We start from the raw sequence: 9,221 nt of genomic DNA, 5'->3' as shown, positions 1-9,221 counted from the left end.
GTGTTGCACCAGGGTTTTGGCAAACAACTTTAACAAGTGAGATCAGTCATTGCCTTTTGATAGGGTCGTTCAACACTATGATAGCCTTACTGCATTATCTATGTCCTTGGTCAGAATGATACTAGGGCTACGGACATTTCTAGAACGGCCACCATATGTGATCATAGGGTTCTCGTTATCAAGATTTGAAACACTTGATACCCTCATCACAGTTCTACCATCCTAAGGACATATATCAATACACACAATTATGATTTACACGATATAGAAGAATATGCCTTTTATTGATATATAAACATTATTACAAATAGTCAATTTTACAGTAATTGATTGGCTCTAGGGTACTACTGAGAATGCAAAATGTCATATTTACCTCCCTTAATGTCTAGTCTTTTATACTTATTTGTTGCCTAAATGTACTCATTATTATTCTATTTTGATTTAGGAGGCAAATGGAGGCGTTAAATGCAAAACGGAACAATTAGGTGAATTCAGACAATTTCGACATCACTTCGTAATCTGGGCATAACTCTCTCATCCGAGATCCGATTGAGATGATTCAAAATTCTGTGGAACACTGAGAAAGAGATCTACAACTTTTGTGTTTTGATTTTGGAGAGATATTCGCTGCATCAAGGTTTTAATTGGGCTTGAAGTTGATGCACCTGCACTATCGACGTTCTGGAACTTTCCGCCTTGTCATGCCATTCAAATAGGCAGTTTATTATTGGAAGATTTGAAGACCTGTTGCATGCAAGTTACAGCTGGACACACCACTTTCCTATTTTATTTTAGGACTTTATTTTATTTTCAATTAATCAGAATCAGATTAGGATAAATGTTATTTTAGGATATTAGATTATTTTGAGGAGATTTAGTAGAATTCAAATACTTGAATTGGATATCTTTAAGAGGAGAGAGAGATCAGATTAGAAGGGATCACACACACCTCTCTTCCTCTCTTCTGAATTCGTTTTCTTTTGATTTTCGTGATGGCCATGAGCGGCTAAACTTTTAGAACGTGGTCGAAGCAAACAGAGGCCTCGGAATCAATAAAACTGTGAGATCTATCTGTTTTTAGTGTTCAATTTATGTTTTGAGCATTGGATGTTCTTCTATGCATATTGTCATGATTGTTGCATTTAATTACTAGAAGGCCTACTAGTTTATTATTTGTTGCAATCTACTGCTAAGTTAGATATCAAATCCGTAATTGTTTGATCACTTTAACTTGTGAAGTAATTAAGGTTTAAGAGTTTGCTGCGTCAGGAATTATTAAGTCTTAAGAAGAACATTTGACTGAATTAAATACAACCGCTTGTGTTTGTGTTGTTCAGCTTCATCGATCTCTCTAGGTCTTAAGGTTGCCACTAGATTAAATCTTTAGCACTTTTCTAGGGTTGTTTAGTAGTAAGATTAATTAGATCGCTTGTTTCCTAATTAATTACAACTAAGGAGAGATAGGAAAATAGTTCCAACGGTGAATACTCAAAGTAAGAATTAATTTATTCTTGCATCGATGATCAGTTGTAAGATTCTGATGGTGGAAGTTGACTTAGACCAAGGTTCGTTATTTTGATTGATTTCGATAATTTAATTTGAATTATTTTTTTTATGAAATTGTTTCTGTTTTACTCAAACCCCCTCAACCTCGTTCACATAACATAAAATTCGGTTAGACACTCTCCGTGGGAACGATCCTTACTCACACTACTACATGTGTTTTTAGGTTTTAATCTTGGTTGCCTATGACAGCACACTAGGTGCCTACTCTAACAATCTCCCACTTGCACTATAGCCAATCATTCATGTATTTAATACTGAATAACCTTGAGGGGGCGTTTGGTTTAGGGAATGTTGGATTACTGGAAAGTTAGATTACCTTGAAGATTAGTAGGAATCTTTAGGAAAATGTGTTTGGTTAATTGGTGGGTATGTTATATTAAGATGCTTGGTTGGGAGGAATAAATTGGTGGGTATGTTATTTAAATTACTGAATTGTCCTCTAATTAAATATTATTATTATATTATTTTTTAATATTGATTATTATTTGGATTATTATAACCCCCTTGCATTTAGAAACTTAGCAAAAAAAAACCCCATAATAAAAGTATGGAAAATCAATAAAGCACCCCCACTAACCCAGCCACTGCCGGCAGTCGGTGACCACCGTAGGCCGCCAATAGTCGGCAACCTAACGACACACGAAAGGCAGGAAATGGCCTCCATGCGCCTTATGGCCATTTTCGGCTAGAGATCTGGCTGGAAATGGCCTCCATGCGCCTTATGGCCATTTTCGGCTAGAGATCTGGCTGGAAATGGCCAGACGTGATAGATCTGGCCGTCAACGGTCATCGATTTGGCGGTTGACGGCCAGATCTGGCATGATCTGGCCATTTTTGGCCTTCTGTGCGCTGTTCCGGCTGTGGCGACGGCTGGCCGCGGCGGTGATTACCAGCAGTAAGCGGCAGTAACTTGGTGGGGGTGGTGGCTTGGGTGGGCTGTGATGGGAATGCAAAATGTCATATTTAACCCCCTTAATGTTTAGTCTTTTATATGTATTTGTTTCCTAATTGTACTCATTATTACTTTATTTTGGTTTAGGAAGCAAATGGAGGTGTTAATTGAAAAACGGAATTAATTAGGGGAATTCGGACAGTTTCGCCACTGCTTCGTATTCTGGGCATAATTCTCTCATCCGAGCTCCGATTGAGATTATTCAAAATTCTGTGGAACGCTAAGAAAGAGATCTACAACTTTCATGTTTTGAGTTTTTAGAGATACTGACTGAATCAAGGTTGTAATTGAGCTTGAAGTTGACGCACCTGCATTACCGACGTCCTGGAGCGTTCTGACTTGTTATGCAAGTCAGTCTATTATTGCACGTTTTGAAGACATACATGCTGCACGAAAATTACAGCTGGAAACACCACCTTCCTATTTTATTAGGACTCTATTTTATTTTATTTCCAATTAGAATTAAATTAGGATTAATGTTATTTTAGGATAGGAGAATATTTCTTTTAGGAGATTGAGTGGGATTTGAATTCTAAAATTAGATTTTAAAAGGGAGATCAGATTAGGTTTGGAGGGACCACGCCTCTCTCTCTTTTCCTCTCGGGAATTTTCTTTCTCTTGAGTTTTTGTGATGGCCATGAGCGGCTAGAACTTTTGTAACTTGGTCGAAGGAAACGGAAACCTCGGAATCAAATAAACTGTGAGATCTTTCTGTTTTTAGTGTTAAATTCATGTTTGAGTATTGAATGTTATTCTGTGCATATTTTTATGATTGATGCATTTAATTACTAGGAGGCCTACTAGTGTATTATTTGTTGAAATCTACTGCTAAGTTTGATATCAAATCCGTAATTGTTTGATCCCTCCAACTTGTGAAGCAATTAGGGTTAGTAATTTGCTGCGTCAGGAATTAGTAACCTTATGAAGAACATTCAACTAAATTAAATACAACCGCTTGTGTTTGTGTTGTTTAGCTTCATCGATCTCTCTAATTCTTAAGGCTGCCACTAGATTAAATCTTGAGCGCTTGTCTAGGGTTGTTTAGGGGTAAGATTAATTAGGATCGCTTGTTTCCTGATTAATTACAATTAAGGAGAGATAGGAAATTAGTTCCAACGGTGAATATTCAATGTGTGAATTGATTATCTTTGCATCAATGATCAGTTGTAAGATTCCGATGGTGGATGTTGACGGAGACCAAGTTCGTCCTTTTGATTGAATTCGAATTAAATTGTTTTTGCTTTTACTGAAATTGTTTTCTGTTTTTACACAAACCCCCCAGCGTTTTTCACATCAAAGAAAATTCGGGTAGACACTCTTCGTGGGATCGACCCTTGCTTACCCTATTTACAGTTCAGTAGTTAGGTTCAGAAGGTTTTAATTCTGGGTGCCTACGACAGCACGCCAGGCTGCAATTTGTTTTGAATTTAAGGGTAATTTTGTCCAAAAAGTTAATTAATTTTGGTGAAATAGTAAAAGCCATATTCATGTAAATAAATTTAAAAATAAGGGCATTATTGTCCTAAAATTTTATTAATAAGGGATAGAATTATAACAAAAAAAAAAAAAATTACCCTGGTAATCTTAGAATACCTAAGAAAATGGAGGTAATCAGATTACCTCTAATATTACCAACATAAACTACTATTGGTATTTGAAGATTATCGGAATCTTCTATTACTTAACAACCAAATGTGGTAATCAAGTAATATAAGATGACATAACTCCAGTAATCCCACATTACCCCCAACCAAACGACCCCTGAGTGTTTTTCATGCTTCTACTACGACAGAGGCTTTGTCAGTGGATCGACGAGATTTTCATTACTATGTACTTTACTGATCTGCACATCTTTCCTCTCAACCATTTCTCTGGTGAGATTAAAACGCCTGAGTATGTGTTTGGATCGCTAGTGAGACCGTGGCTCCTTTGCTTGAGCTATTGCTCCATTGTTGTCACAATAGACTTTTATTGGTTCAATAATAGTGGAGACCATATAGAGTTTAGTGACGAACTTCTTGATCCAAACCGCCTCTTTGGCCACATTGGATAATGTGATATACTTGGCTTCCTTTGCAGAATCCGTTATAGTGCTTTACTTAAAGCTCTTCCAGCTCACCGCACCCTTATTAAGACAAAATACAAACCTGGATTACAAGTGATAATCATCTTTATCTGTTTGGAAACTAGCATCTGTAAGTAATTGATCTACCATACACTGCAGAAAACAAAAATTCAATCGGTAAATCAATTACTATTCTTTGCCTAGATCCGAGTATAAATTATATCGTTTACATGTTTATAAACAAAAATCTATATAAAGTAAATCCATTCAAGGATTAGAATACTTACGTACGTTAGAAGGTTCTCTGAATATCTCTGACTTTGGACATGAACACTGTTCACTGGCTACTGTTCATCATCTGTTGTTCACACTATTATTCATTGTATACTGTTCATTGTATACTGTTCACGGTTACTGTTCACGTGATTTTTCGCCAATCGATCCAAAGTAGGATCGCACTCACGGAAATCTGCGCGAAGATAATCCGAAGAACCTTTGATTATTTTGCTAGAACAATAAAGGGCTTCAAGAATCAAGAAAAAAGAACAAGGAAAGTTTTCTTCTTGAGAGAGAGAGAAAGGGTGGCTAGGGTGTAATATTCTTTCTAGCCAATATACTTGGGAGGTATAAAAAGAAAACTCACTAAATATATCATAGAAAAACATATATGGATATAAGTATAAGGTAGTGGGCCCAAAAATAGCATTACTCTTATATACAAAAAGAAACTCAAAAATACAGTCCGACAGTGTTGCCTTTTTCCTCCGCTACTTGACGTCCCATCCGACCGCATCTCATCTACTACCTGCAAAAACAGTGAAATCAACGGGGTGACCACTAATTGCTCAGTAAGTAAACCCACAATACTTCTATTTTTTCTCTATTTCTCAGATTCTGAATTTTCTTTCCTTACACCGAGCTTCTCTATTCTTCTTTGTTTTCTATGATTCTAGTTTCTCACTTACCGATATGTAAGCACAAATAGGGAAACTAACTCGGGATAGTAGAAATGGCATGATGCATAAACTTTTCTATGCAATGCATTTTCTCTTTTTTTTTTTTTTTTTTTTTTTTTTTCTTTTTTTGCCTTTCTTTCTTTTTCTTCTCTTCTTTCTTTTTTTTTTTTCTTTCTTTTTTTTTTTTTNCCGGGTTTTGGTTTTTGCCAAAATCAAATACCTTTTGTTTTCTTCTTGATTTCTTAAGGCCAAGGAGGATCTAGCAAATCCCTCCTTGGTTCTTGTTGATTGTCTTCGTGTGGACCTCTACGGTTCGATCCTACACTTGGATCGGTAGCAAACACGTTCAGAGACAATATTGGTAGAGCCTCCAAACGTGGGTATGGTTTCTTAAACCTTGAACTATTTTTTTTTTCTACAGATTTGATTATTTTATATAAACTGTTATTTTTGTACCCGGATCTTAGTTCTAAGGAACGATCCATAGAGTTTATGTTTTTGTTTTCCGCTGCGTAACTGGGTCGTTTCCTAACACATACAAACCCTAAATTGGTTACACTTCCACATATCTCTCAAGTCACCAAAATTGGAGCAAACAACTCCCTAAAACCAACAATCAACCTAACCAAATTTCATCCTCCTCCTTTCTACATCCATTCTTTCATTTTTCATCCAAAATCCCATCAACTCAACACATACAAATACATCACTTCTCATCACATACCAATAAATCAATTCTCATCACATACTAATAAGTCACTTCTCACACATACTAATAAATTACTTCTCATCACATATAATAAATTGCTTCTACCATACAGAGCTTCATAAGGAGCCATTTTAATTGTGAACTGATAACTGTTATTATAAGAAAATTCCACCAATGGTAATATCTCATGCCAAGTCATTTTATAATCCATACAACATGCTCTCAACATATCCTCAAGTACCTAATTTGTTCTCTCAGTTTGGCCATCTGTCTGAGGGTGGTAGGCTATACTAAATGCTAATCTGGTACCCAAGTTTCTTTGTAGACTGGTCCAGAAAGCTGAAATAAATCTAGAATCTCTATCTGATAATATGGTCTTGGGCACTCCATGGAGTCTAACTATCTCTCTGATATAAATCTGGGCCAGCTGATCTACGGTGGTACTATCCTTTACTTGAAGAAAATGCGTTGATTTGGTTAATCTGTCCACTCTTACCCATATCGCATTATACCCTTTTTTGAACTCTTGGAAGGCCTTAGTAAAGTCTATTGATATATTTTCCCATTTCCATTCAGGAATGCTGACTGGCTGAAGCAATCCCGATGGCCTCTGGTGTTCTGCTTTAACATGTTGACAAACCAGGCATTTAGCTACATAATCTCTGATATCTTTCTTCATACCTAGCCACCGATAACTCTTCTTTAGATCTTGATACATTTTGGTTCCTCCAAGATGAGCAATATATGGGGTGTCATAAGCCTCCTCAAGGATCATTTTCTTCAACTCAACATCTTGGGGAATGCATATGCAATTTCGAAAACGGAGGACACCATCTAAAATTCTGATATCTCGCCTTCCAACATTTGTCAACTTATTTTATTCTGACATCTCGCCTTCCAACACTTGTCGACTTATTTTCTGGCACCACTCGTCGACAATTTGCTTTTCTTTAATCTCTTCCAGTAAGGTAGGCTGAATTTCTAACTTGGCAATCCTTCCTGGTATCACTTCAATCTGTTCCCTGCATAATTCTTCTAATAATTCATTCTGCATTGTGAGTCAAGACAAAGAGGCTTTTCTACTTAAGGCATCAGCAACTATGTTAGCTTTTCCAGGCTGATACTTAATCTCACAATCATAATCTTTTACCAGCTCTAACCATCTCCTCAGTCTCATATTTAGCTCCCTCTGGGTGAAGAAATACTTCAAACTCTTATGATTGGTATAAATATTTCTCCTTGCTCCATACAAGTAATGCCTCTATATTTTTAGTGCAAAAACTACAACAGCCAACTCTAAATCATGTGTAGGGTATCTCGTCTCATATTCTTTCAACTGTCGAGAAGCATAGGCTATTACCCTACCTAATTGCATTAACACTGCACCAAGTCCCTGAAGTGAGGCATCTATATAAATATCATAGTCTACACCCTCCTGTGGTAATACTAGGATAGGAGCTGTGGTTAATCTTCTTTTCAACTCCTGAAAACTTTCTTCACATGCATCTGACCATATGAAAAGAGTTCCCTATTTGGTAAGAGCTGTAAGCGGCTTAGCCAACTAAGCAAATCCTACTACAAACCGCCTATAATAACCTACAAGGCCCAAGAAACTTCTAACCTCTTTCACTGTCTTTGGTCTATGCCATTCTAGGATTGCCTTTACCTTACTCAGATCTACTAACACACCGTCTTTTGAGACAGTGTGGAACTCACACTTAAAAAATTTGGGAAACAACTTCTTATCTTTTAATCATTATAGCATAAATCTCAAATGTTTTTCATGCTCCTCTCTTGTCTTAGAATAAACCAAGATGTTATCAATAAATACCACGATAAATCGATCAAGATAATCATGGAACACTCGGTTCATTAAATCCATAAAGACTGCTGGGGCATTGGTTAACCCAAAAGGCATCACCACAAACTCATAATGCCCATATCTAGTCCGAAATGCAGTCTTGGCAATATCTTGCTCTGCCACTCTTACTTGATGATAACCCAACCTCAAATCAATCTTTGATAACACTGCTGCTTCTTTAAACTGATCAAATAAATCATCTATGCAGGGTAACGGGTACTTATTCTTCATGTCACTTTATTCAACTCTCTGTAATCTATACATATCCATAGGGATCCATCTTTCTTCTTCGCAAATAGGATTGGACCACCCCAAGGAGAGTGGATGGGTCGAATAAATCCCTTATCTAAGAGTTCTTGAAGTTGCTTCTTCAATTCTTGAAGCTTGGCTGAGGCCATTTGATAAGGGGCTTTAGAAATTGGTGTTGTCCCTTGTGGCAGTTCAATGCTAAATTTCACTTCTCTTTCCGGAGGTAAACGCAGCAAATCTTTCGAAAATACATCTAGAAACTCCCAGACTACTGGCACCTTCTGAATCTCTGGTTGCAGGACATCACTACTTTGCACTCATAGGCAATGTATCTAGAACACCCTTTTCTTAACATCTTTCTGGCCTTTACACTGCTAATTAACATACTAAGCTGGTGGCCCTCGCCAAAACTAAACTTATCACCATCATCAAGATTAAATCTTGTTTTCTTCTTTCGACAATCAATCTCTACTCCATATCTCCCCAGGAAATCCATGCCTAAAATAACATCAAAATCAGGCATATCAAACACAATCAAATCTACCAGTAACACTCTTCCATGGATCACTACGGACTCCCTTAGAAGCATCTCCCGAGTTACCACACTAACACCATCTGACAATTCTATCTTAATGGGTTGTCCCACTATAACAGGTTTCAAACCTAATCTTTTAAAGATCCCATGCGTAATAAATGAATGTGTGGCTTTAGAATCAATCAATGCATATAAGGGAACTAAATGAAATAATAACTGACCGGTAACTGCAAATGGGCTAGCCTCGGCTTCACTCTGTGCTACTGTAAACACCCGAGTATGGGTACCTCTCGATGTCTGTGCTGCGGGTGTAAGAGGGGCTTTGTAG

This window comes from Pistacia vera, unplaced genomic scaffold (assembly GCF_008641045.1).
Source record: "Pistacia vera cultivar Batoury unplaced genomic scaffold, PisVer_v2 Contig515, whole genome shotgun sequence".
Taxonomy (NCBI): Eukaryota; Viridiplantae; Streptophyta; class Magnoliopsida; order Sapindales; family Anacardiaceae; genus Pistacia; species Pistacia vera.
Note: the sequence above shows the minus strand (reverse complement) of the source record.